Raw genomic sequence first — 12,742 nt, 5'->3', positions numbered from 1 at the left:
ACTTGTCCAGCAGGTACCTTTTTGCTTTTATCAGTAGTTGGGAAACGTGCCTTCTGGGTTAATTATCTTTGTCGCATTAGGGTTAGGAGCCCGTTTGGTTGGGGGTTGGGCATTTACTGAGATTTTCCTTGTGCTTGGTGTTGGGGAGGGGCTTTATTAAGGACAACTGTTTTTGTCTTGGCTGCATTGTTTTTGACAATAATTCCACTAATTGCCCCTGGGTTAGTTTTATTTATTGGATTGTGCCCTGTACCCAGTTTCTCTACATGTTCATCTATCACTCTCAGCCTCTTTTAAATGGTTGAGATTTGTAGGCTGATGATGGGCCCTAATAAAGTGGAAAACAAAGTTTCCATCCTCCCCCAAAATCCTTCATTCCCCGACACTACACTGGCCTCTATGGTTTGAGTGTCTATGTCATTGGGTTGTCCCTCCCCCTTGTCCCCTATCTGCCCTACAGAGCTAACGGCATGCCTCCGTTGCTTAAGCCCACCCTTGCCTCTTTGCTTATTTGACAGTGGCTCAATGACTATATGTTTCAATGTACTCTTTGCCTTTTGCCCCCTAGTTTGTACCGGTGTGCTAACACTTTTTTCCTTATCCGTATTTGACATGTCAAGGTTCGGGCACACTTCTATGCCCTCTATATGTATTGAGTCATTTACTATAAGCGGAGAAGAGTCTTGGCTCATGTTCATGTTTGGCGTCAACATGGTGGGAGTTGATGAGAGCCTACTACCTGTGTAAAGGTGTTCTGATGGCGCCGTGTCCTGAATTATACAGTTATAGTTGGGAGTTGGGATCAGCTCCGGGGAGCCCTGCATATGATGCGGCAAGCAGAGAGTCAAATGAGTTGTCTTGATGCAGAAATGGGGCCAAGCTTGTTGGGAGCGAAAGGCGTCTTTCAGAGAGAATCATTTGGTTGCTTGATGTGTTTTATAGACACATAAGTATAGGTACTCATAGAGTGAGCCAGGCTTTAAGGCACACAGTGCTTCAAGCTCCTATGTACTATGGTGCAGATTTACAAGCCCCTTGCGCCTCATTTACGCCACCGTTGCGTCACTTTGACGGCACGCCTCCTAAAAGTGGCTGAATGAAATCTACAAGATTTCACTGTCACTTTTAGGCCCATGCTGCGTCAAAACCCTGCGCCTGCCTGAAGCAGGCGTAAGGATTGACGCAGCATTAACTACATAGGGCTCCCAGAGCATGGCTGGAGCTGCGTCGCGCTTGGGACGCAACTCCAGCAATGTGCCACTTTTACGGCAGAGATGCGTCACGCATCTGTGCCATTTTTGCCCCATGTTGCGACGCATTGTAAATGCAGCGCATCCATGATGGCGGAGCTGTGGCGCACAATAACTGACGCATCCCTGCTGATTTGCAGGGATGCGCCAGTTATTGTAAATATGCCTCTATGTATATACAGGTCTAACCATCTTCACACTTGTGTTTCAGGCCTACAATTTCCCAGTCAGTATCCATACACTCCAACAAACATCCTATGAGTGTTCTTATAATGTTATAGTAACTCTTTCAGTACCCTGTAGTAATCCTTTCAGTAAAGTCAAACTGAATCAAGCGAGGCTTTAGGGTATGGAATGCTTCAACCTCCTATGCAATATACATGTAGTGCTCTAACCACCTTTACACTTGTATTTAAGATCTACAATTTCTTAGTCAGTATTTATATAAAATGTGTTTGCATAGTAATAGAAAAGTCTAATTTATAAAGTTAATAATATACCTTTATTTATGATTATTTTTTACAGATACTGTTTATCATCATTAAAATAAAGTTATCATGCCAGACAAAGTAAGAAAAAGAAAAGGACAGAAAAAGCATAGTTACTTGAAGAAAACTCAACCACAAGTATTGGATGACCAACAAAATGTGGCTAAAAAGAGAAAAATTTCTGGTAAGACCTCAAAGGACTTTATTAAAAATATTACTAGACTCAGAAAAAATATTGAAAATGTTGAAAGCACTGAAAATCTTCCAAGCACAAAAAAAGTGCAAAATATAGGAAAGGAAAACAAAGGCAATATACATACAAAGGATACAACTTATAGCAAAAGAAAAGAAAATCAATATGAAGTAATCCTTAAAAAAATATATGAAGAAATATAGAAAGAGAGCACTGTTTTATAAAAAGAAGAAGCATATTGAATCTATTGTTGAAAAGGCTTTTGAAGTAAAGAGGAAATTATTTATTCTAGTTTTAAACTGAATTCAATCACTAGATAAACCAATCTATTTAATGAAGGCCAAAAGTAAGAGGAAAAGAATAATTAACAGAACTAATTTTTGTGGGAGGCAAGATGGCGTCCGTGGCGTGGGCTGTGTAGGCAGCTCAGTTCCTCTCTCCCGTCCCCGGACCTATGCTGGAGTTATGTGATTTGGTCCTAGCTGAAGCTGAAATGAAGTTGGCGTACAGAGAAGGAATAATAAAGAAATAAGAGACTGACCTGGGTTGTTAGATTGGAAAGCCTAATCGGTTGGCGCTTTACTTGAAAGGAGAACGCCGAGCGGCAACCTGAGGGCTCGGAAAAGCTCCGGCTGCCTCACAGGCGGCTGTGGGCGGTTCAGAGAGGCGGGATGTACTCGGAGCTCGGCTCAGTGATCAGGCAGCTGAGAGTACTCTTCCTGGGCGGAAGGCAGCCTTATCTGGATTTATCTACGGATGCTGGGTGAACTGATAACGCTCCGGCGCAGAACGCCTCTTTGGAGATTCCACCTTCTCCTACTGAGAGGATACCAAAGCAGAGTAATTCGTGGCCGAGGAGGTGCCACGAAAAAAAAGATGCCAGTTAAAGGATAGGGGAAGGTGAATGACACTGTGAAAGTTACCACCCGTAGTGAAAAAAACAAGGAAAATACTGAAAAGACGGGCGGTAAAGCAAACGGGGGTGCTAATAATGACGGCGAGACTGCTACTCACTTAAATAACACTTCTACTAGCACTCAGGGGGCTCAGAAAAAGAACGACGAAAGCAAGGGGAAGGGTGCCGCGGGTTTACGCTCCTTGAAGTCAGGCACCCAGAGTTTGACCATGCCAGCCTTGTTTGAGAGGCAGAATGCCCGCAATGTAAATGTACATAAATGTACATGTATTTATATAGCGCAAATCACCGACCAGGTATCTAAGCGCTTGCTTAGGGAACCCGTCCTGGTATTCCCCTGTGAGATAACCCCGGCAGGGTATTCACAAGGTGAAAGCCAGGCATCCCACCGCGAGGGGCCGTTGTGGAGATTAAGCAAGCAATTGCCCAGAGTCGCAGAGTGTGAACCCGTGAATCGAGTAGGCACCGGAGCGAGAATTGTCGAGTCCATGGACATTTTAGGACTCAAGACCCCGCCGAGCCGGGAATTGAACCCTGGTCCCGGGCTGACCTCTGCTTCCAGGTCTGCCTCCTCTAACCAGTGAGCCACACTTCTCGCAATGTTGAATCCTTGGCTGAACCATCAGAAAAAGGGGCAGCAACTGCTGTTTTAATTCAAGGCTCCCTGGTTCATTTGGAAGAAGTAGTAATGGAAACTATAGATGTCCCGGCAACGCCCGTAAAGCCTGTAATGCCCGTTATAGATCTAAATGTAGAGCTACCTCAAGTGGGACAAGCAGAGCGAACTAGCCTTGAAAGTTGCACACAGGGAGATGAAGATGGAGATGGAGATGGAGCTATGGAAAAAGACGATACCTTATTGATGCAATCTAATTTATTGGCTCACGAGGTGGGATCACAAGAGGCTTTGTCTGCGCCAGAATCTGGTGAAAATTTGTACTCACTATCGGAAGAATCAGGGGATGAGGACTCACAGCTGAGCAAGGACTGGGTGGATGACGATAGTGAAGGCAGTAGCCTGGACGAGGCGATTGGAGATAGTAAAACGTCTCCTAACTGCAGCGTCACCACTATAAAGAAGAAAACAAAGAAAAAAGGGTTGCAGCAGCTCATATTAGATTGCCCCCAAACATCTAGTACAGATACAAATGAGACTGCCAAGGAAACGCAAGGTCTAAGTAAGGCTCGAGCTGGGGAGAAGGAGATCTCAAGTCTACCGGAAACACTACCCCCACAGGAAATTACTTTTTTCCGTCCGCCAGCCGCGGTCTGTCCGCCCGCCACATTAGGATGGGAATCACTGTCAAAAGTATGTACGCCGCGGAAGAACAAGCACCACCGCGGAAATACACCCGAACACGCGGCAGACGTAACCAACCAGAGACACCGCCGTACGGAATGGCGTCCCGTTCACGTAATTACGATAGCGGATAAGACACAGCAAATCGCAGCGGAAAAACCACCAGCCTGAACACGGCGGATTCACCACAGTGGAGAGCCAAGACATTGCAGAGATGCCCACCACAGGCAGATCTCGATCATGGACCCAGCGCTGAATGCAATTCCGATCCTCTTCGTGCTCCACCACCAAAAAGTCAAGGATCGTCGCCGCTACCGCCGCAGGTACGCAAACACAACAAACAATGCCGGAAGGGGAGTACCTGCCGGGGCCGTCACGTGGGGAGGTGCATGTTGGGTAAACAGCATTTACGATACCACCAATATATCAACAATGCAAGTAGACAACCAGGAATGACACACAGAAACCACTACACACGATTACATTGTTTATTGCACATATTACTAAATACTTCCTAGGGTAGGCAGGAGAATGGGCACTGGATACAACAGAAAAGGTACATCAGAGGTCGCATATGAGAGGGCACAATGCAGTATCATTACAGCAACAGGGCAGTGTTCATAGCAGAGCAGGTACATCTGAGGCAGCACATGAGAGGGCACAATGCAGTATCATTACAGCAACAGGGCAGTGTTCATAACAGAGCAGGTACATCTGAGGCAGCACATGAGAGGGAACAAAGCAGTATCATTACAGCAACAGGGCAGTGTTCATAACAGAGCAGGTACATCTGAGGCAGCACATGAGAGGGCACAATGCAGTATCATTACAGCAACAGGGCAGTGCTCATAACAGAGCAGGTACATCTGAGGCAGCACATGAGAGGGCACAATGCAGTATCATTACAGCAACAGGGCAGTGTTCATAACAGAGCAGGTACATCAGAGGCAGCACATGAGAGGGGCACAGAGCATCAACAGTCAATGGCACAGAGCAGGGACATCAGAGGCAGCACATGAGAGGGGCCAAGTGCATCAACAGTCCATGGCACAGAGCAGGGACATCAGAGGCAGCACATGAGAGGGGCCAAGTGCAACAACAGTCCATGGCACAGAGCAGGTACATCAGAAGCAGCACATGAGAGGGGCACAGAGCATCAACAGTCCATGGCACAGAGCAGGGACATCTGAGGCAGCACATGAGAGGGGCCAAGTGCATCAACAGTCCATGGCACAGGGCAGGGACATCAGAGGCAGCACATGAGAGGGGCCAAGTGCATCAACAGTCCATTGCCAGAGCAGGGACATCAGAGGCAGCACATGAGAGGGGCCACGTGCAACAACAGTCCATGGCACAGAGCAGGTACATCAGAGGCAGCACATGAGAGGGGCACAGAGCATCAACAGTCCATGGCACAGAGCAGGGACATCTGAGGCAGCACATGAGAGGGCCCAAGTGCATCAACAGTCCATGGCACAGAGCAGGGACATCAGAGGCAGCACATGAGAGGGGCCAAGTGCAACAACAGTCCATGGCACAGAGCAGGTACATCAGAGGCAGCACATGAGAGGGGCACAGAGCATCGACAGTCCATGGCACAGAGCAGGGACATCAGAGGCAGCACATGAGAGGGCACAATGCAGCATCAGAACAGCAACAGGGCAGTGTTCACAACAGAGCAGGTCCATCTGAGGCAGCACATGAGAGGGGTAAAGTGCAACAACATTCCATGGCACAGAGCAGGGAAATCAGAGGCAGCACATGAGAGGGCACAATGCAGCATCAGAACAGCAACAGGGCAGTGTTCCCAACAGAGCAGGTCCATCAGAGGCAGCACATGAGAGGGGCAAAGTGCAACACCAGTCCATGGCACAGAGCAGGGACATCAGAGGCAGCACATGAGAGGGCACAATGCAGCATCCTAACAGCAACAGGGCACTGTTTGTAACAGATCAGGTACATCTGAGGCAGCACATGAGAGGGCACAATGCAGTATCATTACAGCAACAGGGCAGTGTTCATAACAGAGCAGGTACATCTGAGGCAGTACTTGAGAGGGCACAATGCAGTATCATTACAGCAACAGGGCAGTGTTCATAACAAAGCAGGTACATCTGAGGCAGAACATGAGAGGGCACAATGCAGTATCATTACAGCAACCAACAGGGCAGTGTTCATAACAAAGCAGGTACATCTGAGGCAGCACATGAGAGGGCACAATGCAGTATCATTACAGCAACAGGGCGGTGTTCATAACAGAGCAGGTACATCAGAGGCAGCACATGAGAGGGGCACAGAGCATCAACAGTCCATGGCACAGAGCAGGGACATCAGAGGCAGCACATGAGAGGGGCCAAGTGCAACAACAGTCCATTGCACAGAGCAGGTACATCAGAGGCAGCACCTGAGAGGGGCACAGAGCATTAACAGTCCATGGCACGGAGCAGGTACATCAGAGGCAGCACACGAGAGGGGCACAGAGCATCAACAGGCCATGGAAAATAATAGGTACATCTGAGGCAGCACAAGGACGTGTGCCAAGCGGCCCATTCCATGGACATAAATAATGCAAGGGTGTTTACAATGGACTATCTACACACCCAGTAAAATGCCATGCGCGTGATGTGAACTACACCTCACACCACTGAATCTGGTGGAGTGCTCTACGTAGTAGCCTCGGACACAGTGGCAGGGTCTGATACCAGATTGTGAGACACAGCCATAGCACTAGTGACTGACACATGAGCCATAGACCCAGACACACTAGCAGCACCACAAACAGGAGTGTGGGACACAGCCACAGATGTAGTGACTGACATATGAGCCATAGACCCAGACACACTGCCAGCCCCAGAAACAGGAGTGTGGGACACAGCCACACCTCTAGTGACTGACACATGAGCCATGGACCCAGACCCACTGCCAGCACCAGAAACAGGAGTGTGAGACACAGCCACAGCTCTAGTGACTGACACATGAGCCATAGACCCAGACACACTGCCAGCCCCAGAAACAGGAGTGTGAGACACAGCCACAGCTCTAGTGACTGACACATGAGCCATAGACCCAGACACACTGCCAGCACCAGAAACAGGAGTGTGAGATCCAGCCACAACTCTAGTGACTGACACATGAGCCATAGACCCAGACACACTGCCAGCACCAGAAACAGGAGTCTGGGACACAGCCACGGCTCTAGTGACTGACACATGAGCCATAGACCCAGACACACTGCCAGGACATGACCGTGCACAGTGACCAACAAATACCATGCCAGCATCTGAGACATGAGAGTGGCGGACACACACATTGGTAGTACCTGAAACAGGAGAGGGCACAACTTACACAGTGCTACTACATGAGGCATGACAGCGAACAACACACACAGTGCCACTATCTGACACATGAGAGTGAGCTGCAGCTGACCCACTAGGACCACTGAAATGATTAGCCACAGGTATGGGCTGTATGGGCCAGGAGGCAGGGTGGCTCTGGGAGCTGGGGACAGCTGTACTTGAGCGACATTGGGGTGGGTAGGTGTCACAGGTGTGTGTCTCTGTTTCTTTGGGATATGGAAGGGCACCCTGGACATGACTGGACTGGTAAGTGGTGTGGCCTCATCATGAACATCACCCATCAAAGGTGGATCATGTGCTGGTGTCGGTCTGCTCTCTGGGGACGTGCTGGACTCTGCTTGACGTTTGCTGTGGCCCTGCCTTCTGCCCTCTGCATCATGTGGAATGGGGGATGCAACAACAGTGTACTCCTTCCTCTGCTTCTGCGGGGTGTGGATGGGAGTAGAGGTATGGGGGGATTCCACCGCTGACACATGTGTTTTACGTTCCTTCTCTAACATCAGCCTCAGGGCATCCAGGGGTGATGTATGCCTGTCCTTGATGGTGCTCGTGTCCATGGGAGAACCCTTGTCCCTGGGAGGTGCCTTGCCTGTAGGATGTGTCCTGTCTCTGGACGCACTTTTTTTCTATATAGAATCCAAGTAGGGTCCAGTGAGCAATAGATACGTATACAAAAGTGGTACTATTGACATCAATTCTACATTAATCAAGGACTCTTGGATCCAAGAAATAGTAGTGGCAAAGATACCAGTAAAACATCACATACCAGTAAGCCACATTGTGTAGGGGGTTGTTGATGTTTTTCTGTTATGACTCAATGTTATATCTGCCTGTGATATTTGTTCTTTATGATTTTAATGTTTAAGATTTATTTCAAATTTCTTTGTACATGTAATGAATTGTAATGAATTGTTATGATTAATTGTTTTTATTGTACCTTTTCAAAGATTTTTCTTTGAAATTTTAATTTGTTATATTGCGCAAAACTTCTTATCCTTATGTTTTTATTAAAAAGACTGTGAACGTTCTAATTTTAGTGTGGAAATTAAATTTTCATTATTAGAATATGTTAATTTAGTCTCCTAAGTTAGTTGTTGAATGCTTAGATAGATAGGTATGGAACTACAGTAAGCCCATACGTGAGTGTGCACCCAGGGATTTCCGTTTGACTGATCTGTCTCTGGAATGTGCCTGAACCGTGGGCGGTGCCCTGTCCCTGGGAGTTGGCTTGTCCTTGGTAGTGTCCCGGTCCATTGGAGTGTCCCTTTCCTTTGCAGTGTACTTGTCCTTGGGAGTGTCCCTGGCCTTGGGAGGTGCCCTTTCCTTTGCAGTGTCCTTGTCCTTGGGAGTGTCCCAGGCCTTGGGAGGTGCCCTTCGCTTTGCAATGTCCTTGTCCTTGGGTGTGTCCCTGGCCTTGGGAGGTGCCCTTTCCTTTGCAGTGTCCTTGTCCTTGGGTGTGTCCCTGGCCTTGGGAGGTGCTCTTTCCTTTACAGTACCCTTGTCCTTGGGAGTGTCCCTGGCATTGGGAGGTGCCCTTTCCTTTGCAGTGTCCTTGTCCTTGGGAGTGTCCCTGGCCTTGCGAGGTGCCCTTTCCTTTGCAGTGGCATTGTCCTTGGGAGTGTCCCTGGCCTTGGGAGGTGCCCTTTCCTTTGCAGTGTCCTTGTCCTTGGGAGTGTCCCTGGCCTTGGTAGGTGCCCTTGCTTTGGGAGTACCTTTTGAGGGGGATGCCTGTGTTACATCTGAATCCCTGTCACCCAACACTTCTTGATCATCCTGTGTGTCAACTCCAGGGTAGCTGATGTCGTGGTCTGTGAACGATTTCCCTGTCCTAGGGATGGTATCTGTGTCCTCTGTGCCCTGCCTTGCTGCCTGTGGCTGCTTCTCGTGCAATATCCCGAAAATGCACCCTGCTCAGAATTGTCACTCTCCGCTGACACATCAAGTGGTGTGGATGGGGGAACTGAAGTAGAAGGTTGTCCCTGATAATTTTGAATGGCTGCAGACACTGCACTGGTTAACGACTGAACTGTTCTGTGTAGACCAGCAACATAGCCATGCATCCCCTCCATGAATGCTACCACCTGCCCCACCTTCCTATTGTGGTCTAGGAATGCATTGATCATGTTGGTCTGCCCTACACACAGCTGTCGCAGTAGATCAACCGCCTCAGCACAAAGGGCATTTTGTGTCACACCGAAGGCCACTCTGCTCCCCTTACTCTGGCGAGCACGAGCAGTACTTGTTGCAGTTGTTGGCAGTGTTGGCCCTGCGTGCTGTGTACCGACTGAAGGTGTAGACTGTCCACTCCCTGTGTCTACCAACAGTGCTGACTCACCAACACCAACTGAAGATGAGCACGATGGAGTCTCCACATGTGAGTCCTGAGGGACAGTCCTGTCAAGTCAAGTCAAGTCAAGTCAGAATTTATATAGCGCACTACATACCCAGCGGGTCTCAAGGCGCTTGAGGAAGGGGGGAGGTTTACTTATCGAATATTCAGGATTTAAGCTGTTTTCTGAAGGCTAGGTGGTTTTTTGTAAGGCGGAGGTGGATGGGAAGGGAGTTCCAGGTTTTGGCCGCTAAGTAGGAGAAGGATCTTCCCCCCATGGTGGCTTTGTGGATGCGCGGCACAGCGGCGAGGGCTTGGTTGGACGAACGCAGTTGGCGGGTGGGAGTGTAGAAGGAAAGTCGTGTGTTGAGGCAGTCAGGTCCAAGTTCGTAGAGGGCTTTGTGTGCATGGGTGAGGAGACGGAACGTTATCCTTTTGTTAACGGGGAGCCAGTGAAGGTCTTTCAGATGACCGGAGATGTGGTCTGTGCGGGGGATGTCTAGTATGAGTCTGGCTGAGGCGTTTTGGATGCGTTGGAGTTTTTTCAGCAGTATTGCGGTGGTGCAGGCGTAAAGGGTGTTTCCGTAGTCCAGGCGGCTTGTAACCAGTGCGTGGGTGACCGATTTTCTTGTTTCGGTGGGGATCCAGCAAAATGTTTTTTTGAGCATGCGTAGGATGTTGAAGCATGATGATGAGACGGCGTTGACTTGTCTGGTCATCGAGAGAGTGGAGTCCAGGATGATGCCCAGGTTCCGTGCGTGGTCCGTCGGTATGGGAGCTTTTCCTAGGGCCGTTGGCCACCAAGAGTCGTCCCAGGCGGAGGGGGATGCACCTAAGATGAGGACTTCCATTTTGTCCGAGTTCAGTTTCAGACGGCTGTGCTTCATTCACTCGGCTACTTCTTTCATCCCTTCATGAAGGTTGGTTTTGGCGGTGGTTGGGTCTTTGGTGAGTGAGAGGATCAGCTGAGTGTCATCAGCGTAGGAGATGATGTTGAGGTTGTGCTGACGTGCGATGGTTGCGAGGGGGCTCATGTAGACATTGAAGAGGGTAGGGCTGAGAGAAGATCCTTGTGGAACGCCGCAAATGACTTCGGTGGCCTCTGACTTAAAAGGGGGGAGGCGGACTCTCTGAGTTCTTCCAGCGAGGAACGAGATGATACAGTCTAATGCTTTTCCTTGAATTCCGATGTTGCTGAGGTGTTGTATTAGGGTACTATGACAGACTGTGTCGAAGGCTGCGGAGAGGTTGAGGAGGATGAGGGCGACTGTGTCTCCGTTGTCCAGTAGTGTTCGAATGTCGTCCGTTGCTGCGATGAGGGCGGTCTCGGTGCTGTGTTTGGCTCGGAAGCCGGACTGTGAGGAGTCGAGTGATTTGTTGGTTTCAAGGAAGGTGGCGAGCTGATTGTTGACGGCTTTCTCAATGACTTTGGCAGGGAAAGGGAGGAGCGAGATGGGTCGGTAATTTTTGAGTTCGGTGGGGTCAGCTGTGGGTTTCTTCAGAAGGGCGCTGAGTTCGGCGTGTTTCCATTTTTCTGGGAATGTGCCGGATTTGAGGGAGCAGTTGATGACGTCTCGGAGATGGGGTGCGATGATGGAGTCTGCTTTGTTGAAGATGTGATGGGGGCAAGGGTCTGTGGGGGATCCGGAGTGGATGGAGTTCATTAGGCGAATGGTGTCTTCTGTGGTGATTGGGTTCCAGTTGAGAAGGTTATTCGGGGGAGGTACAGGTTCGGAGGTGAGAGGGGTTGACTGGTTTACGGGTTGGTTGTCAAAGCTGTTATGAATGTCGGCGATTTTGTCATGGAAGAAAGAGGCGAGGGAGTCGCAGAGGACTTGAGAGGGGGTGATGTCGTTGGAGCTGGCGGTGGGGTTGGTGAATTCTTTGATGATGATGTAAGGTTCCTTGCTGTTGTGGGCGTTGTTGTCTAGTCGGTCTTTGAGTGCTGATTTCTTGGCTGTCCGGATTAGTTGGTGGTGTTTACGGGTGGTGTTTTTGAAGGCGGCTTGGGTGATAGTGTTTGGGTCTTTTTTCCAAGTTTTTTCAAGGGAGTGGCAGAGTTTCTTGGATTTCTTAAGGTCATCATTAAACCATGGGGCGTTCTTGCTTCCTTGCTTGATTTGATGTGTTTTCAGGGGTGCTAGTTTGTCGGCGGTTTGGGTTAACCATTGTGTGAGGTTGATGGCGGCTTGGTTGGGGTTCGTTGAATAGGCAGGGGGTTTTTGAAGAAGTGATGTGGAGATTTGGTCGATTGTGATTTTGTTCCAATTTCTTCGCAGAGTTGGTTGGGGGTGGTTGTGGATCGTGGTCTTATTGTAGAGGAAGTGGATGCAACTGTGGTCCGTCTAGTGGAGGGTTGTGGAGTGAGTGAAGGAGATATGCTTGCTGGAGGTGAAGATAGGGTTGAGTGTGCGTCCTGCATAGTGGGTGGGGGTGTTAACAAGTTGTTTGAGTCCGAGATTGGCGAGATTGTCCAGGAGGGTGGTAGTGTTCCTGTCGTTGCTCTTTTCCAGATGGAAATTGAGGTCTCCTAGAAGAATGTATTCTTCTGAGGGGAGGGCGTGTGGGGTGATGAAGTCAGTGATATCTTCGCTGAATTGAGTACTGGGTCCTGGGGGTCTGTAGAGGAGGGTGCCTCTGAGTGTGGTCTTGAGGTCGGTGCGGATCTGGAAGTGGAGGTGTTCGGCGATAGCGAGGTTGTCTTCTGAGCTGGTTGAGACGCGGATGGTGTTCTTATGGACGATGGCGATGCCTCCTCCTGTTTGCTTGGTGCGGTCCTTACGGATGATCTTGTAGCCGTCCCGGATGGCTATGGCGATGTCTGGAGCTGATGAGGCATTCATCCAGGTTTCTGTTAGGAAGGCGACGTCCGGGGAAATGGTGTCGAGTAGGTTCCAAAGGTCGATGCCG

Source organism: Lissotriton vulgaris, chromosome 10 (genome assembly GCF_964263255.1).
Source record: "Lissotriton vulgaris chromosome 10, aLisVul1.2, whole genome shotgun sequence".
Lineage (NCBI taxonomy): Eukaryota > Metazoa > Chordata > Amphibia > Caudata > Salamandridae > Lissotriton > Lissotriton vulgaris.
Note: the sequence above shows the minus strand (reverse complement) of the source record.